This window comes from Microtus oregoni, unplaced genomic scaffold, assembly GCF_018167655.1.
Source record: "Microtus oregoni isolate MIOR12 unplaced genomic scaffold, Mior012 000002F_ref0000024, whole genome shotgun sequence".
Classification (NCBI taxonomy): Eukaryota; Metazoa; Chordata; class Mammalia; order Rodentia; family Cricetidae; genus Microtus; species Microtus oregoni.
This window is the reverse complement of record NW_024543061.1, coordinates 34,223,962-34,244,341: the sequence shown is the minus strand read 5'-3', so window position 1 is coordinate 34,244,341 and position 20,380 is coordinate 34,223,962. Positions and strand designations below refer to the sequence as shown.

The window sequence follows — 20,380 nt, the reverse complement described above, 5'->3', positions numbered from 1 at the left end:
CAATAGAAGAAAGAAATTATCGATGCATAAGTTCCTCTTTTCTGCTGATGCCTTATAGAGAACTCTCAGATAGCTCGGGGCTCATGAAAGAGACAGAATCACTATTGACAATGCTCCCTGTAGGACATTATAAGTGAACCAAATTGGACTACTCAAGTGCACGGAGAGAGGTATGGGTTCGCATGTTTATTTGAGTGCGTATATATGTATAGGCGCCTGCTCGTGTGTGGAAGCCAGAATTTCAACCACAGGTATAAGTCTTCAGAAGGCATCCACCTTGGTTTTTGAGACAGAACTCGCACTTGAATCTGTGGTTCACCTATTGAATTAGACCAGGTGATCAGCGAGCCCCAGGATCCAGCTGTCTCTATCTACTCAGCACTAGAATTATAAATGCATGCCATCATTCCTGACTTCTTTTATGTGGGTCCTGGGAATCGAACTTAGGCCCTCATGCTTATTCTGCAAATACTTTACCAACTGAACCACCTTCCGACTCCTTAATCCTCTCTCAGTTTGGTGTTCATGATGTGGAAAGTAAGGGGCATCATGACTTCTTAGGAGCAATGGTATCGTGGAGGGAGCATGGAGGGAAAAGGAAACCCTAATAACTCTCATTGCTATAATTCATCACATCTTTAAATGTTTAAAAAAATCTTTAGTGTTTTCTTAATTAAACTTGGATGCTCCTATTAAGAAAGAGGAAATAGACTCGTGGACATTTATAGTCAACTTTTATCAACAAAAGTGTTTAGTTCTGTGTATGCAACTTATTAATGTTAAAGTATAATGTCCATTCTTATTTCTGAAGACTATGAACCAGGTAAGTGTAACACATGTCTCTAAATACAAATGAAAGCCAACAGTGCTGAATATAGAAAACACTCTTAAAACACAACTTGTTTTTACTAGGTCCTAACCTTTTCTTGAGATTTTATTTCATTGTAAAGATTTTATTCCTTAGCAACTTCATTCACAATACAGTAAGCAAAGAGTCATTAATAAGAATCCTGTATCATTCTGCTGGACTCCACGCTGACGCTTTATATGTGGTGCTTCTCAACCACAGCAGCATTATCTAAAGCTGCTCACATCAATATATTAGTTGTGTTTTAATAAGGGCAAAACAGCCACACTAGTCAGCCATATAGGCCAAGGAGTCATGGCAAACACCTCTAATCCCAGGACTCAGGAGACAGAGGCAGACGAATCTCTGTGAGTTTAAGGCCACCCTGGGTTACCAAAGATGGGTCAAGAAACAGATCCAGGTGGTGGTGGTTCACACTTTTAATCCCAGCACTAGAGACATGGGAAGAGGAGCGACATGACTGGGCAGAAAGAGGAGGATAAAGGAGAAGAGACAGGAACTCACTGTGGTGTGGAGTCTGAGGATTTGTGGAGACAGGATCTCGCCTATTCAGTATGAAGATCTGGTAGAGGTAAAAGGTCTCTCTAGTGCTTGACTGCTTTGCTTTTCTGATCTTCAGATGAACCCCAACATGTCTCTGGATTTTTATTATTCTTGCCATACATCAATGTACCAATGGGCCTGTGCCACATCATTTTTAAGTCTGCCAAATCCAAGAAAGCACTGATTGTACCCATTCAACAAAAATATTGCCTGTCTAGAGGGATAACCAGAATAGCAGAAGAAATCAGCTTCCCAAATGCTTTCCCCGCCACTATCTAGTTATTCTCTCCTGCAATATTCTAACAGATATACCCCTATGTGGCTACTTAAAGAAGGAAGCAGGGGCTATGTGTGTGAAGAGATAGTTTCCAGAAAGGGCTCTGTCAGGAATCATCACTGCCCAAGTCAGGTTGGCATGAGCACTAATGTCTCTGTGGATAGCCATTTCCTCCTTAGCACCAAAGATCCAATCAATGATGCTTCTTAACTGTCCAGGAATCCCAAGCTGGATTGACAGGAATGAGTTCCTTGTCTTCTCATTCTGTCAAACAGAATAGCTGTAGGCTTTCTACAAGTAGGCAACGTCAGGAAATAATACAGTAGTGTCAGATAGTCCAGGTTTGGAGGTCCTCCTCGGGATCTCAGAATTATCTCTTCTAAACTGAATGAACATAAGTCACTGGTACCCATCTCATCTTGGAACAAGGACTCCCTTGAGAATCTGCAGAAGGATTGCTGGAGCTTCTCCTCCCTGAAAAATACACAAAAATAAAGACTTCCTTAAAACCTATTCATAAAACCAGCTCAGGGGAGGGGAAACAGGCCCAAGAACCCCAGGTTGCCTACCCATGTTCCTGTTAGTTGCTCCTCTTCAAATGATTCATTGCTACCTTTTACAAGGGCTGGATTACACTCGGGGGCCACACAGCAACCCGAGGAAATCACATTCAGGTTCCGTGTGGTCCAGCTTTCTTCACCCCAGAACCATGTTTGTCAAATGTATCTATACATCAGGTGCTATGCCAGCTCATTCTTCCCTTCTCTGTCCCTGACCTCAAACCAAAGCATCAAATCAGAAATCCTACCTAATGGGTTTTACTGCTGGCAAAGTCCCGCAGAATACTATTCTGCTGGTGCTTTCTGTGAGATGAAAGCCTTCCAAATGGTCCTAGCTCTACCCAGAACACGCAGTACTTTTCCGGTACTTTTCCGATCTGATTCCCTTCTCAGCAATGGAAGTCCATGCTTACACACTACATGTGTGTGCACTTACATCTCGACAGAGTTGTCATCTTCACGTGACTCTCCTCACGACAGACATTTCTACTCCACGCTATTTCTAAGTCAGTGCAGCTGGGCAGGGAAGATTGACAGGTGGGTAGTAGTAAGGCTTCTCTTTACAAGCATGAGAACCTGAGTCCAAATCCCTGATGCTCACATAGAAAGTGGGGTGTGATTACATATGTCTATAACCACAGCCCTGGGGGTGACCAGTGACAGGAGGATTGCTGGGGTTTGCTAGCCACTATCCCTGCTCCAGGTTTGCAGAGAGACCCTGTCTCAAAGTAGGAAATCTGTCTCAAACTGATGGACACATGGAGGCCTCTGTGCGCTACACATATACAGTGTCCTGTGTACCAGTGCATGTGTGCACATGCACGCACACACACACACACACACACACACACCATACAAACACACACAATGTAAAACTAAAAAAAAAAATCAGTACTGCTGCTTAATCAAATGTTTCCCCCTCAGAAATATACTTTGATTTATTTTTCAAAGCAGCAATGACTTCTCCCTGGATCCTCTTTTGATTGCCCACCTTAACATTCCCAGCCGCTTTTCTTCTTCCCAATTATTATAGCTCATGCCCATGTGTGTGTGGGGAGGGGGTAGTGGTTGATCCTGTTTGTCTCTTCCTTCACCCACCACTTAGTGCCACCAAGCAGGTTTATGGCTCGCTATTGACTCTACCTCACCTCTTGATGAGTCAGTTTAAATGAAGACTGATTTAAAAAATAGAAAAGAAGAGAGAAAGAAAAGGTCATTCCTCAAATGAGCCCAAACTATCAGACGTTTTAGTCATCGACTACTAAGGGTTGTCCCCATACTGGCTGAAAACAGGAGTCTGCCTTGAATATGGAGCCTTAGCTGAGAATGTTCCTCTGGCTTCTATTTTCTTTCACTGTCGTTTTTTATTATTAAGACCAATTACCCACACTACGGGTTGCCTTTGGGAGTAATAGGGTGAATATCACTCAGGCCAAACCAACCAGCCTCTTTCTGTCAACGAACTTCGTACAAAAGGAGTCTAACATGGAGTAGCTTCCATTTCACTGCATGGCCCTAAATGCCTCCTGGTTGTAATTAAGAACTTCAAAGTCTTCCAAACACCCTTTTAGAAATGACTGCCCCAAATACAAAATGATGTCCAATCAGATGTAAATCATCCCGCAGCAGGGAGGGAGACGCTTGGGCAGCAGTCATCAGCCCTTGGACTAATCAGAAAGCCTGGTCCCCTGATGAGGATTTTCGTTTCCTCATTTGTCATTCTAACCACTGAGGTTTCAAGTGGCCAATTTGCTCCCTATTGGTAATCAGCTAGTTATTTTTACTCTCGTTCCTCCCTCTGGGACGGTCAAACTACTCGGAGCAATTCATCACCCTCTTGGGCCAAACTCTTCTATGACGGGAAGTGAGGGAAGAGAGATATTATCCTGCAAAAGATAAAATCGAAGAATAGTTCATCATTCATATTCAGTTTTAAAGCAATGATTTCCCCAATGAGGTAAGTAAAATAATGACACAATTGGGTAGATGTGGAAAAAAATGAAAGAAAGAAAGAAAGAAAAAAGAAAGAAAGAAAGAAAGAAAGACAGAAAGAAAGACAGAGCAGCTCCAGGCTAAGCACATTATGCAATGGAAGTGATCTCCGGCTGTGAAGTCTGTAGCTCTGAAATGACGTGTTCTTAGATTGTCTTTACAACTCCCCAAAGAGTGTCATCTTACATTCATTACTTACTTTGCAGGAAGCTGCCCCTATGAAAATTATCAATGCAGAAAGGAGCATACTAAGGCTGCAGGAGACATTAGTGGTTATCCTAAACCACGCTAGCCCAGCCGCCACCTGGGAGGAAGGTAGCCTTTGAAGGTTGTTTGGTCTGAAACAGGACAGTTGCTGTGGTACCGAACATCCCTCCTTCCATCTGCCCCTGCGGGGACTTCTCACTTACAGGATCCCACTTTGGACCGCCTCCCTCATTTCCCTCCTTTCCCCCCTAGCAATTGCCGTCTGGCTCTAGCAAAATCATTTCCAAACACGGTAGGTTCCAGGCGTTTCATTTCTCCTTGGGGGCCACGCAAAGGTTGGCTTTGCTTCTCTCTGCAACCGAGCCTCTGATGTCAATACGCTTTCTCATTAGTGGGTGTCTGTGGTGCTGTCCTCTCAGGGTTCCCTCAGCCATTCTGAAGAACCAAATTTCAAGGGCCGACTGGTCCCCACAGCCGGTGGTTTGTACTCCCCAAGTAAGTCCAGGCTCAGCCTTGAGAGAGATGTTATTATGACAGAAATCGGCATTTTCTTGGCATTTCCTTTGCCTATAGCCAGCTCTTTATTCCTTGGAAGAAAGCTGAGAGCTGAATAGCCCTTCTAGCTGTTTCCTTAGAGACCGGCTTTGGGCAGCAACATGATCTGAATCTTGAAATGCTTGTCTTCCTCCGCCAGTTTCTCTGTCTTGAACCTCCTCTTGTGTCTTTACACGGTATACATATTGCCCTGCGTCACTTTTCAGTTGTGCCTATCTCTAAAGAGAATGCAAGGAGACAGAGAAAGCACATTTACACGCCCATTTCAAGTGCTCCAGCTTTTCGTCTGCTAATTCCCTCCGAGCAGGGCTGTTTGCACACCGGGTGATGTCACCCAACAGCTGTCTTGGACTGAAAACTTAAATGCTTGTGGATTTCCAGTCTTTTGTCTTACCTACCCAACGATCTGTCTCCTTTCCAAAACACTAGAGAAATAAAAGAATGCTTGGCTCCCTTGCCTGAGAATTGAATCTTATGGCTTTAAAGAAACTGTTTCACAATTTACTCAGCTAATGCTTTAGTGTAATTGTCTAATTTAGTTTGTAATTGTCAAATTTGATTCTAAATTTGCTTTCAAGAATCATTAACTGTAATGTGTTATGGAAATGAGCTTTAATATTTAGTGGAAAAAATACATCTTTATACAAGTCTATTTTCCAATTTGTAGTTTTGGGAAAGGAAGTGTGTGTGTGTGTGTGTGTGTGTGTGTGTGTGTGTGTGTGTGTTTTTGCATGTGTTTGTGTGCACGTGTATTAAAGAGTGTGCACTAGGGTGGGAGAGATTATAATTTATCTGCACAGTGTCTCCAGGTTTAACGAAATATACTACACCTTTATATCTGGTGTAGTTTAGGCTTATAAATCCCTTAGGAGCTTTCTGTGTCCCGTTTTATGCAAAAATTAATCAGTTTAATTACTTATCTTTTAATGGGTATCCTTATTAGCCATCCTTACCAAATGACATCCTGTTACATACACACATGCGTTATCAGTGACGTCTTGATTTCTCCCCCCATCTTCTACCCTTTCATCTTGTTCTCCGGCATCATGACACTGCATCCTCTGCTCCTTGCCCCTGCTGTGGCCATTGCGTTCATTCTCTTTATTCCTCCAAATGTTTGTTTATACAAGACTGAGGCAGTTGCCAGTGACTGCTTCTCCAGACTGCCATGGATCACCTGGAGGCCATGCGGACCTTGCTTGCGGTGCAGCACCACGTTCTTAGAAACTCTATCTGTTTAGCCAGCACCCAGACTGAGGGAAAGAATTCCGAAACTGGAGGGCACTTGACATAATCATTATAAACAAAACAGTAGCTCATATTTTGTTGTCTCCCTCTTTCCTCTTCTCCTTTTACTCATTATCTTTTATAAATGTTAAAAAAAGTTATTGGCTGATGAAAGATTCAGAAAGAACCATCCAAACCAAATGAAATTAAACAACAGGACCGTCCTTTGTCTCAGATCAGTTGGAAAGAACTCACTTTGATAACCTAAAACCCTATCAGATTTTGCCCCTGTCTATTCTAGGTTGCTTAGGGAGCCATCTGTAAAATTGTGAAATCTATCTGTCCTTTTCAGGGGACCCAGCTCTCCAAAGAGTCAGGAGCACACCCCTCCAGCACGCTTCATTACAAGAGGCTGCTACGCCTTCTACAAAGCCATTTATTTGGGTTTAAATGAAGTTACAACAACATGTCTCTTCAGGGACTTAAAGTCTCTTGCTTTCCCTTAGGGCCCTTGCCTTGAAAATGTCAGAGAGGCCCAGAAATGACGAGGGAAAGGCTCCCTGGCTGATGGCCAGCCTCTGGTACAATGATTACATCATGAGGTACGCCATAGGAATTATTTCCCTGGTTCCTGTATAGAAGCTGACACACAGGACTGTGCTTTTCCTCCTTCATGTTAAGATCATCTGCAGATGTCAAATTTTCCTGTCCTGAATGGGTACAAGCTGTGATATTGCCATTCAAGGACTTCCAGTAGCAGCAAAAGGAAAATTACGAACCAACTCCCCTCGGAGAGGAAGTGCCTATTCAAACAGCCAGTGTCGGCCAGCTGTGAGCACAGGCAATGGCTACCTCCTTCCTTCCAGGAATGGCCAGGTCTCCAGCACTGCTGCCTCTCCAATCACCGGCTGGTAATATTGGCACTGAGGGAGGATGCTTGACAAAAGCAGTATTTGGCATAGTCTCACGTATCCCAGAAGCACTCAGGGAAAGAACTGTCTACGTGCATTTTTTTCCAAAGACAGAATCGCGCTCATTCATTGATTCTGTTAAAGTTATAACAAACGCTTTTAAAAAAAAGGGACAGGCACAGCTTGGAAGTCTTCTACACATTCTAATGACAAATGTCTCCAGGATTGCCATCTGCTTATCCTCACTACTGGACTGGGGTGTGGCCAGGGAAGAGGTAGGGCAGAGTTGGAAGGGCCATTGCTGGGTCAGCTCATATGTCCTCTCATTTTCAGTCTAAGCCTGGAGAGAGAGCCATTGGTATGACCACTCAGCCCACATTTTTATTGTCTCCCAGGAACCTCACTGTCTAAGTTCTGGTGCCTGCTTTTTGACCAGGTCTCATTTGGGATAAAATAACTGAAGGTTTCCAGAAGGGAGTCCCTCCTTACATGCCTTTCCCTTTCCCTTTCCCACACTTGTTTTGGGGGTCAAGACAAAACACGCCTTTTAAAAAAATGATTTATTTTTATCTTGTGTGCATTGGCGTTTTGCCTACATGTATGTCTGTTTGAGGGTGTCAAATCATTTAAAGCTGGATTACAGACAGTTGTGAGCTGCCATGTGGGGGGTGGGAATTGAACCTGTGTTCTCTGGAGAAATAGCAGTGCTTCCAATCTCTGAGCCTTCTCTCCAGGCCCAAGACAAGACACTCATAATTGTGGGGGTGGGGCTGCCTTCCTGCCAAGGGCTCTGCCTGGGTATCACTTGAGAAATACTGGGCAGATGAATTCTCACCACTAATAACTCCAAAGTAGGCCCTCAAAGTGGAATCCCTTCTGTGACAACAGTGACAAAGGTTCACTGTGGCCTTCACAGGAATCTCTTCTTAAAACGCCCTGCCTGATGAGGATTGTGCATTATTTTTGTAGTTGTGAAAAGACACCCAACAAACACCTTAAGGGAGAAAGGCTTTGTTTTGGCACAGAGTTTGAGCGCACGGAGAGTTCATCATGGGGCTTATGATGGCGGGAGCTCAGTGCATCCACAGTCAGGAAGCAGGGAGAGATGAAGGCTGCTTCTCAGTCACCGTCTCCTTTTTATGGGTGGCTCTTTCCACAGTCTTAACCTAATGTAGAAGCTTGATCACAGACATGTCCAGACATTTACCTACTCTGATTCCAGACACTGCCAAACTGTCACTATTAACCATCCCAGGTGGCATTGGTACTAACATTGTTATTTGATTCCTTCATACAGTTCACCCTCATGTTTGGGGGCCTTAGCTAAAATCTGATACTGTCCTCTGGACCAAGTGAACAGCTTTGAAGAGGGCACACATTGTCCCTTGCCTACAGAGCCCCATTTGCTAGGACACAGAATATAAGGCCAGCAGATATATCAGAGTGTGATATGTGTAGGAGACTTGCCAAGAGGGACTTCTAAGGACTGGGGCTGGGACCTTGACTAAGCAATCTGGGTCACCTCTCTGTCATCAGATTCTTCCCTGTGTGCTGCTCCTAATGAGCATGATACCTCCTGGCAGGTGTTGGGGTGTGCAAAGGCCTCATTATCATGTCTCCCCTGGGATCCCAGCTGTACTAGCACACCCTAAGGTGACTTCCTTCTAATGAAGCTCACCTTCCACCTTGGAGTAAACATCAATCCGAAATAAGACAGGGCTGAAAAGGAAGGGGAATAGGTAGAGACAAGAAGAGAATCAACAATAGAGACCAAGAAAAAAAAAAGATATGTATGAATGGGAAGTGGGGTGGGCCGGAGGGAGGGAGAGAGAGAACGTGATCATGCCGAACTTGCAAGTAGTCCTACTGACATTCTTCCTTGTCTGGGAGCACACATATATAGAGCTTGACTCGGGACACCTGGACATGAGTCACACGCCACACTCCCATCACGCACGAACTCGGGCTTTTAGGACATATTGTCTCTGTATCCTCATTTGCAAAATAGGAGTTGTAAAGATTCAGTCCCACAAGCTGGGCTCTTTCGGCACTGGAATGAGATAAGCAAGTTAATGCCCATTAGCAGCGCGTTCAGTGTGCAGAAACACTTTAAAAGCCTCCTGCTCATTGCTCTTCCGGTAAATGAGCGTATGCACCGTGAATGTGAAGAACTGCTCTCTGCCTTGGAGTTGCTGGACTTAAAAGGCAAACTAAGGCTGTGGAACTTTGTGCTACCCAGAAAGAGGGAACATGGGCTCTCTTTGTCATCATCTCCAGTGTGTCCATGGTGTTCCTAATGTCTCAGCGCTCTCATACATCAATCATTTCCCACCTGTGCTCATCTATCTTGATAAGCTTGCTATCTAGTGACCACATCGAAGCTTGCAGGAGTCCACTTGCCAGTTCTTTGGCATGTGTCCATGAATGTTCTCATGAGGCTGTAAGGAAATAGAACACACTTGCTGTCTGAGAACACTTATATTTGGCAGGCAAAGTCCTCCTAGATTGTATGGCTCTGCAAGCCCGTGGGGAAGAAGAATTGCAGTACAAGGAGCTGAGGCCAGACTTAGGGGAGACCATTTGTGAAAGCCATACTTGCCAAGTCAAAAGCTATCGAGTTTGTGAACAGTTGGTTCTTCATGAGCACCTAGAAAGATGATAAGCTAACTTCTTACCTTTGGTGCCTGGGAGTCTACTGTTCATTAGCAGAAGAGAATTTGTCATGGGGAACTGAGAGCAACAAACTTTGAGAAAACGTTCCAGTTCGGTAGTGCTACCGAATGGTGGTTGGAGCACAAAGACTCCACAGTCATCAATGGGCCCGGCTACTGATGGCTTTATAATGTGTTGATATTATTGGGAATGGGAGAAATTTAGAAGGTGGACTTGGCTTGGACGAAGCAAATTACTGGAGCATGTTCTTGGGGCTGCGTCACCATCCATGAGGTGACAACTGTACTCTTTCACTGTGACATTCCATCTTACCACAGGCCCAGAAACATTGGGACAAACTGAATATGGTCTGTAACATCTTAAACTGTAAGCCAAAATACATCTTCCCTCCTTTTCAGAGACTCTCGGGTGTTGCTCTTGGGAACTGCTTCTCCACACTAGCTGTCTGTAAACAGAGACTGCGCCTTTGTTTCCTGGCCATCCAGACATGAATAATCACATAAAGCTATATTAATTACAACACTGTTGGACCAGTGGCTCCAGCATATTCCTAACTATCTCTTACATCTTAAATCAACTCATTTCTATTAACTTATGTATTGCCATGAGGCTGTAGCATTACCTCATTTTCTAAATGTCTTGCTTTCTTGGCGGCTGGCTGGCTTCTTTCTCCTTCGGTAGCTACATGGCTTCTATCTGATTCCTCTCTCTCTCTCTCTCTCTCTCTCTCTCTCTCTTCATATATATATTTGGATTTTCTTCTTGGATTTACTCTGCTAAGCCATTGGCCAAAACAGCTCTACTCATCAACTAATAAACGCAACATATATACAGAAGGACATCCCACATCAGTTGTCTGCCTCAAAAAGAACAAAACCATTAGCACCATGCTGCAAAAGGGCATGCTCAAGAGGACTGAACAGGGAGAAAAGCAAGCAACAACCCAGATTCAGGCCACCTGGTCTCTCAAGGAGTGAAACAAGGTGTACCACTCAAGTCAGGACTGACTGTGCACAGTTCTTCCTTGCTTTTGAGTCTTCATCTATCCAGGACAGAAGAAGGAACAAGGAAGGGCAAGGTGCTAGAAGGCAGGAGGTCGGCAGGGTAAAGGGGCGGCCAGATAGGAGGAAAGGTAGTTGGGTTGTAGGAAGGGCAGGAGAGTGGCAGTCTGAAGAACAGAGAGGAGTTGGACCTGAGTTTACAGCCCAGCCACACATCACTTATTAACTGAATAATCTTGATCAGTCTCTGTTATTCTTGCTGAGACTCAACGTCCTCATCTGAGAAATGGATGCTATTGTTTTTCAGCTAAAATAAGAATTCCAAGAGAAACTACTGAGAAAGTACTCGGTCTAGCGCCTAACATATAGTGATGCTTAATCTGCAGTAGATTTTTTTTTCATTAATTCATTTGAGAGGACCAATGACCACAGTATAGTTTAGACCTCTTAAAAACTTTCCTTTGTTCCCCAAAGGTGACTTAATCACTGATTCTTGTCTGAACTGTTTTATCTAGACTGTGAGTTTGTGTCAGAGACCCTATTGCCACAGCTGCCTCCCAACCAAACTCACCAACATTTGGTGTTGCCTTGTTTCTATCCCAGGGGACCATCTCGTTTGGTGGGTCACATAGTTGACTTAGTTTCATGATGTCCATTCTGTGTCATACTGGCATTGACCTTTGCCTCTAAAACTTTTTTTTTTTTTCAAGTAGAAAGCAACGTGACAAATAGTAGGTGCTAAGCAATACCTACAAAATATACTAGAGAGGACTCAAGCAGTCACTTAGGTATGGATGCAAGGCTGGTGTTTCCTGGCACTATGAATGTAAAGTTTTGAAAATTCCTGTTGGCCTGCTTTCTCCCCTGTAAGCTACTAAAGATGCTCTTTTTCTCAGGGTAGATTCAGAGCACGGCAAACCAAGCAAACCTGGCAAGAACAGCCTACCATCTTTCAAAATGAGAAGAGGATCTGGGAGAAAACAGCAAAGAGAAGCTTCCTCCATACTGCAAGAACATCAGTGTAGGCTTTGAGATGCCCAGGGAGACATCAAGACACATATACGGACAAGAACTGCTCCTGCAAATGTCTCCAACTGAGCGAGGCTCGTGTCCAGTGTGGTGACCAAGATAAAGAGGCAGAGGACCATTGCCATCTTTCAGGGCCATCTCCAGTGCATCCATAGGGACAATTGCTCCAGGTGACAACATAAGAATGTATCTATGTACCCTTCCCCTGCTTCTGGGAAGTGAAGATAGGCAACATCATTACTGTGGTCCAGTGCAGGGTCTGAGCAAAACTGTTGCCTTCAACATCTTAAAACTACTAAGGTGACCAACACCAAAAACAGTCCCATGAAGTCTGAGACTGAATGGTATCTGACCCCAAATCAAGTTGTTTTCCCATTCAAAGAAAGCAAAACAGCAACAGCTACTGGTGGTGACCGTTTCCAAGCTCAGAGGGTGGAGTGAGATAATCCCTGGGGAGCACTGGCCAGTGTCTCTGGGGCATAATCACCACTAGTCACAGCAGCTGAAATACATGCTGAAGAGTTTCTTGATTTACGAGCTAGAATCTACAAGAAGACAATAAACCTTCTTCCATCTGTCTGGATCCCTGAGCCTACACAGCCAATCAAGTGGGCTTGCCTCTCCTTGGCACCTCGTTTTTCACATTCTGCTCCAAAATTGCACACCGTGTGGGTGGCCAGTGGAAAGTTCAGGCACTGTCAGAGGTTTGGCCCACAGGCTGACTAGGGCTGGGATCAGAGCAGCGTTGCTGCCCACAGATCTGTCATGCTCCCATGAGTCTATCTTGTGAGGGAAGTGAGAATCATTGTCACTGGCCTTAAGCACCCGGTAATTCCACATTTTCTCACACCCAGAACAAGGCTCTCCATGACAGCAGACATCATCATCTGGAAATGTGTGTGTGCTCATGCACGCTTACATCCCTGAGGCTGGGGATGTGCAAGAGTCACCTGAGTTTCCGGCTAATGGGGAAGGCAGCTGTCGCCTTTTCCTACATCCCTTCCACTCATACGTAAACCTTTAGGTAGATTACTGGAATGTATTAAAAATGAAACCTGAAGCCAGCTCAATTCTGAGATGTTTTACTTCACTGGGGGAGAAGCTTAACCTTTCTAAAAGTAGTTAAAACTAACATTTGTTGATGTGCCAGGTACTTTATATGTATTCATCATTTATCCAGCCATTTGCTTGTTTAACCAGCATTGATTGAACGCCGGCTTTATGCCAGCCACTGTGGATACAGTGTTGAATAGGACGTCTTTGCATCCTATCATGAAGCTTTGATATTGATGATGTAGGTAAGAAACCTGATATCCTTCTGTAGAAACCAACTCAGTTCCCTGAGACTTAGCCTAGCTACAGAAGAGCATCCGTACATTTAGGAATACATGTAGGCCTAAGGCGAAGGCTCACCTGGGAAACTACATATTCACAAACACAAGGACCTAGTTCAGATTCCCAATAGCCAATATTATGCCTATAATCCCAGCGCTGGGGAGACAGAAGAATCCATGGGGTGCCTCGTCACAAAGTCCAGATGAATCAGTCCAGGCTCAGTTAGTGACCTTATCCCAAAAGATAAGGTAGAAGTCAATAGAAGAAAATACTCAAAATTCACCCCAACTGTCATGAACATGTTCACATGTATGTATGGGTGGGCAACCATACAGAAAAATATACGCATGCATAAACACACACACACACACACACACACCACAAAGAATTGAGCCTCCATAATTTAACCAACCATTATGCCTCCATTTCTTAAACATTCCAAGACTTTTCAAACAGGGACAAGAAATCTTAAGGGAACAATGTTTCCTGAACCCTAACACACTGGATTTCATGGAGTCCGGAGATAATAGATTCAGTTCTAACTCCAGAACTGGGGTTCTTTCTGGCCTGCTGTAACTGACGTAATTCATAAAAATATATTTTAATATTGCTAAAAAGATCTTTTGCTAAGTCTCTGAAATCTTCAGGGCGGGGGTCTCTGAGGAGGTTCTGGTTCATCAAGTCCAATGGACTGAGAAAGGGAGGGCACATCTGTGTGGTTCCACGTGTGATTGGGTACACAACACCGAAGAAATCATTGCCTGGATCTTCCTGCCACACTGCTCCGGGACTCAGTTACAGCACTTCGTGGTGGAAGGGAATACTACTGTTTGTCTTGGCTCTCCACGTCACTCGCAGTCCCAGCACTCTGGACCTTGGGGTCCCCCACTACGTCAGGGCTTCCCAAGCTTATTAAATGACGGTCATATGCCCCAGTCTGGACAACTGTCCCTGAATCCCCAGAGAAAGCGTCCAGGAATAGGCCCTTACTGGAAGTTTCCATTTGACTGAGTCGTAGATGCTCTCAAAGGTCCCTTCTGACTTGGAAATCCTCTGCATCTATGAAGTCAGTCAACCCCTGTGGCCGGGAGACATGACAGAACAGTGGAGAACGCAGGCAACGTTACAGAAAGCTCAGCTCTGGGGAAGTGAGGCTGGGCACTGACGCATGGCCAAGACCCGCTGCTCCGCTCGGCAGTGTCTTTGTGAAAATAGTAGCCCCCCCCCCCCGACTGATTTATGGGACAGTTGGAAAGCAGCTCCCAGAACAGCATGTTCCTCCCCTCGACTATTAACATAAACATGTGCACGGGCCCTTGGCTCCCACTTATCTGTGTACACTAGGCTTAAGGGGCCTTGAAAGCCGCAGGCCAGCTGAAGAAAAACCAGAGAGAGGAAGTGTTGTTAGAGACCCGAGAATGAAAAGGGGAAAAGGACAGGAGGTTGCTAAGAGACAATGTCAAGCTGGGCCATGGGATTAACAACCAAAATCAAAGCAAGAACTTAATGGTATATTCTTGCAGTAGGAGCCTTTCCCAAGCACAAAGGGGGAAAGGGTGATTACCCAAGTAATTCCACTCCAAGTCAGGCAGAAAGGGCTCCCTTTCCTTCTTGGACGGATGGAAAGTATAAGCTAAGTGATTAAAAAAAAATAATAATAGCTAATCCTATCCTCTAGCTTGGGGTAAAGCGGACGGTGCTCAACTGCAGGCTGATTTGCCATCTTTACTGTGCTAATGAGCGGCGAGAATTACCAATGCTGAAATTATCTGCAACCTGTTTACTAAGAATGATCAAACATTTTCCAAGACGTCCTTGGGAAACTATGGTTTACCAAATGACTACGATGATATTTCCGAGCCCCGTGCTTTTGTTTCACATAAATCACTTTATTGGATTTAAGCAACAGCCTTATGAATTGGTTGTTCTCTCCCCACATATGCAGAGGTAAAGGCACCAAGAGTCTCAGCAATTTGTTCAAAAGGACTCAGCCACCGGAGAATAAGAAACTGGGGTAGGAGTTTCTATAAAGTGGATTTGAATCTTGCCCCTGCCAACACCTCAAATTCTGACTCAGTTTTCACATGTGAAAAATGGAGACATAACTTCCAGGGTGGCTGAGCTTAAAGATAATATAATGCACATGTTAAATATCCCCAAAGTAGCTGTAGATAACACATTAACACATTCCTTCTCAGATCACCACCACCACCACCATCGCCATTATCATCATCCTTGCCTTGCATTTAATGCTTGGAAAGGCAGTTCACAGAGACACAGAGCAATGAATGTGTATCTTCGTTTAATCAAGTGAAATAGAAGGTTTAGGTATGCAAGAGTTTAGGTAAATGATGGACCTATTTAGAGAAACAGAAAATCTTGCTACCATTCTTTGGGCCAAACCTCTTTATACCCAGTCGCCATCTTCCACCACAGCATCCTTTTGGGGTTTATGAAGCCAACAGCAAGAGACTTCATGGGATCAGGTTCTGTTTTACAGGAGGTGCTTAGCAGAGCAGGAGGAACTGGTGACTTCTGTCTGACTAGTCACCAGAATCCTTCAGGGGCCTGTTCATACATCTTTCTAAGCTCTGGCCCCAGCGTGCCTAAAGCCACAGGTCTATAGTGGTTCCTGGGAAACACAGGCATATGGAACGTGCAGCCTGCTTCTGAAACCACTGGACTGGACACGGCAGCACAGCTTTAAGTCCAGCACTCAGGAAGCAGAGGCAAAGACAAAGATAGAAGCAGGTCAGTCTCTGTGAGTTCGAGGCTAGTCCACATAGTGAGTTCAAGTTCACTAGGACTACATAATAAAAAAAAAAAAAAACTGTCAGAAAACAAAACCAAAGAAACGAAACAAAGAAATAAACCAAACCTATCAACCCCTGGATGGATTCAAACTTGGGAAGTCTTTCTATTCATTTACCCCTCAAGGATTCAGAGGAACTGGTGGAATGATTTTTTGATCCAGAGAGACTACTGTGGTCTTCGCTTGTGCAAGTACACAACTTTCAGATGTCCTGAGCTCTGAGTGATAACTTCTTTTCCCCAGGCTTCATGTTCAATCCAGTAGTCTGAATTGGTGGAACAACGGATCTTTTTTTTTTTTTATTTTTTTTATTTATTTATTTTTTTAAATTTATTTATTTATTAAGGATTTCTGCCTCGTCCCCACAACCGCTTCCCATTTCCCTCCCCCTCCCCCGATCAAGTCCCCCCCCCCCTCATCTGCTCGAAGAGCAATCAGGGTTCCCTGACCTGTGGGAAGCCCAAGGACTGCCCACCTCTATCCAGGTCTCGTAAGGTGAGCATTCAAACTGCCTAGGCTCCCACAAAGCCAGTACATGCAGTAGGATCAAAAACCCACTGCAATTGTTCTTGAATTCTCAGTATTCCTCATTGTCCGCTATGTTCAGCTAGTCCGGATTTATCCCATGCTTTTTCAGACCTAGGCCAGCTGGCCTTGGTGAGATCCCAACATATAGGCTTCCTCAGGAATATTAACCTTCATCAGGAACAACGGATCTTGAGAAGGGTTTGTGTGATGCTAATACACAAGTTTGTATACCAGACAGGCCTGGGTTAAGATCCCAGTGAGGAATTAAAAAGTGGGGGAGGAAACACTCTAGCTGGGAAAAAGACAAATATGTGGTATGGGGGCCCACTCTCAAAGACCCTGATATTCACAGTATTTAACATCACTGCCATCAGCTACATAATGCAAGTGAAAAGCCAGCAGGAGACATAAAATCCTCAGTTATGGTTTAGTAATTGCTTTCAAGACAGCAGGAAATAAAAACGCTCCCAAGTCCTTGTATATTGGCATGTTTCCCTTCGCGGACGCGCATGCGCACGGGTGACATTTTCATGGCTGGCTTTAAATTAGCCTTGATTTCTCTGGCAAGAAGAGTTCAAGTTTACTGTAAGATATTTCATTGCTTGTCTTAAAGTGATAATTTCAAATCTTCTAAATATTTAAGCCACTGTCATTATTTAGGAAAATAATCAAAAATAAAAGGCTAGCCTTCATCACTATTATCGGCCCGGAGTTCTAACGTATGTGCTAAAACAGTTCATACCTGAAAATCGAATTCTTTATTAAAATGTCACTGCAATAAGATATGTACTGGAAAAGAATATGAATGCTTGCCTCTTTCTAGCTACATAATCAGAGACAACATTCACAAACTCTTTAACTATCTTTTTTTCACCTTGATTCAAAGATAATTGTATCTGAGTTTGATGGTTTCAAGGAAGGTGAAATGAGAGGACCAATATTTAGAGCTGGCAAAAGTGCGGCATATACTAAAGGCTTCAAAAATTGTAGCACTCGTCTTTATTTTGGTTCAATTCAGTTTACACTAGGTTATCTGTCTCCTTTGTGGATAAGCACCGGTACCTCCCTGGTTTATGTCCGCTCATCTGTGAAATAGGAATAATGATATATATTTACAATGTTGTCAATGTGATATGGGTGATAACTACATGCAAAACACCCAGCATCCTGCATGTTAATCAGTGTTGACTTGTGTTATTTTCAGGAATGATGCGCTATCTTTTTGTTGTTGTTGTTCAAAACTCTTGAGTCTTTCATTTAAAAACAATACCATTCATTTGTTGGTATAAATACATCTCCACCCATTTTGGAGCCCTAGAAATGTAGTAACCCAAAACTATGATGTCACCGCTTTCTTTTCTCAGGAGGGTTGCCCTCTAACGTGGAAGGGACCAAGAGTCGAGTGTAAAGAAGCAAGTGTTGCACCTAGCGAGACCCAGGGCCCTTTGGCCTTAAGAACTTTTGTTATCATCTTCCAAAATGTTCTGTCAACCATAATGCTGACTGACACCAGATACAATGCAAGAGACTAAGGGCAGAGGGATAAACTGTGTTGAAGATTTTATGTCGACTTGACAGAAGCTAAAGTCATCTGAGTAGAAGGAAACTCAATTGAGAAAATACCTCCATAACGTCGGGCTGTAGGCAAGCCTGTAGGGCATTTTCTTAATCAGTGATTGATGGGGGAGGTCTCAGCCATCTGTGGGTGGTACCATCTCTGGGCTGGTGGTCCCGGGTTCTATATATATATAAAAAGGAAGCAGGTTGAGCAAGCAATGGAACGCAAGCCACTACGCAGCACACTCCATAGCCTCTGTACCAGGTACTGCGTCTCTGCTCCTGCTCCTGTCTCTAGGTTCCTGGCCTATTGGAGTTCCTGTCCTGACTTCTATCAATGTTGTTTTTGTCCTGGCGTTTCATCACAGAAATGATAAACCAGGACAGTGATACACTGCTGGCGTTCTCTCTCCCCCATGAACACTCTAGAAGAAAGGAGGAGTGCTCATTTTTCTGGGGGTGATGAGGATTTGATAGAGCGACGGGGAGAGAAATAGCTTGCTACAAAGAACACACAGAGCAGAAGCATGGTGACGACACACAGTCAACTCGAGGTGACGTAAGAACAGTAAGACCAGACAGGGAAGCCTAGGCCAGGATACCAGGCCTCCAGACCCATGGTAGGAAGGGTGAAGGACAGCATGGACCACCAAAAGATTCTGAGCAGGAGGCTGTCATGATCAGACCTGAGTTTCAGGAACTCCATCCTGGCTGCTTTGTGGTGAAAAGTGTAAGTATACGGAGCAGAAGAGGGAACTTTCAGCTTCTTATATCTGCCATCATAAGTGCTCCATTCTCTGAAGTGAGTGTAAGAGGCAAGAGTCTAGGAAAGTGTGAACGTCAGTGTGGCTATTCCTTCTCAGGGCATTTAGAGGAAGTAGATATGCCACTAGACATGGCACACAATTTCTGCGGGAGACGGGCTTCACAGCCTGCTCTGCCTACCCTTGAATAACCCTTTCCTCACGAAGGGCTGCTGTACTTCCTTTTAGCAAAAGAGCGTAGCTAAAGTAACGAGAGGAGACTCCACGATTGTCTGCAGAAGACTGCTGGCATTGCTCCCCTGTCCTTGCTTGCTAACTCTACCCTGATGAAATCCATGTAGAGAGGCCCGCATATCAAGGAACGGAGCAGTTCAACCACCCTCAAGAAACCGAATCCCATCCACAGTCACTGAGCCTGTGAACAGTTCCAGCCTTAGCTGGGAAAGGCAGAGCCTCCTTGAGCTTGAGAGACATCCCAATACAAATGAGTTGGATAAGCTGTGCCTGGCTTCCCAACCCACAGGAAACATTAAGCCAGAAATTGTCTTTTTTTTAAGCTCCTCAGATGGGACCAGTGTGTTCCACAACCCCTGGCTGGATATTCTCATATGACGTCAGACATCAAGAGAAGGCAGAGCATTGAGGAGAGTGGATGACATGTCTTATCACAGGTGGTCAGGAGAGCGGATGCAGCGAAGGATGCTAAGGCGGGAGGAAGCTTTACTTCTGGCAAGTAGACAGGTGCTGTGATTCACAACGAAATCATGTGACCATTCTGGGAAGGGGTTGGGGAAGAAAGGGTATCAGGGACCCCGTGGGCTTACACACACCCCTTAAGTGATGCTTTTAAGGTTAAACTCCAGTTACCTCTACAGATAGGGGCATTACTTTTTGAGGATTAGTAATATATGATCTGGTTTTGGTTTCTATGTTATGCTCAAATTCTTGTTTGGATATTATGATCCTGCATTTCTAAGTGCTCCCCCAAAGACATTTATTAATGAACTTAGCAGCTGGCTCTGCAGTGCCCCTCCAAGTTCTTCCTTTTCTCTGGATTCTGAACCCAGTGGTCCACTCCATAAACCCTGACCATATGTGTCTTTTCTAGTCTTTATCAGTCATCTTTTGGGCTGACTTAGAAACACTGCGGAAAATCTATACTCGCGAAGATCCAAGTGTGAAGTTGGAATCTCCCCAACTACAGAGCCAACTTTTTTCTTTGCTGGAATTTTTTGCCTGTCAGGAGTTTGTGGGTTGTGACGGGTCACTCTCTCCACCCTAAACTGTCCCATTCGGCTTAGAAGCAGAACTGTCGAGGGATCCAGAGCTACCACTGCTTTGCTGTGTTAATTCAAGGAAATGTATAGCCTTTTTGAGCCTGTCTGTGGGACTGTTTGGAGGAAGGTGGCAGAACTAAGCAAAGGCTGAGCACCAACTCCCAAATGCCCAGATCTGTGATAAAGCAGCTAACCTTTGTGGTTTCGTACCTGCCTGGTAAACACTGTGGTCCTCTAGAAACTGCCAAGCCAGCAGCTGCCTGA

The 20,380-nt window shown here is 44.4% G+C and overlaps 1 long non-coding RNA gene across 1 annotated transcript in view; it reads right to left on the bottom strand.

Moving 5' to 3' along the window:
- Positions 1–258: 258 nt before the first annotated feature.
- LOC121437601 overlaps positions 259–20,380 on the bottom strand; it is a 300,255-nt gene continuing 280,133 nt past the window's right edge. The window contains exon 3 of the long non-coding RNA XR_005972987.1: positions 259–2,162. This is a non-coding gene — a long non-coding RNA (uncharacterized LOC121437601). The remainder of the gene's footprint in view (positions 2,163–20,380) is intronic.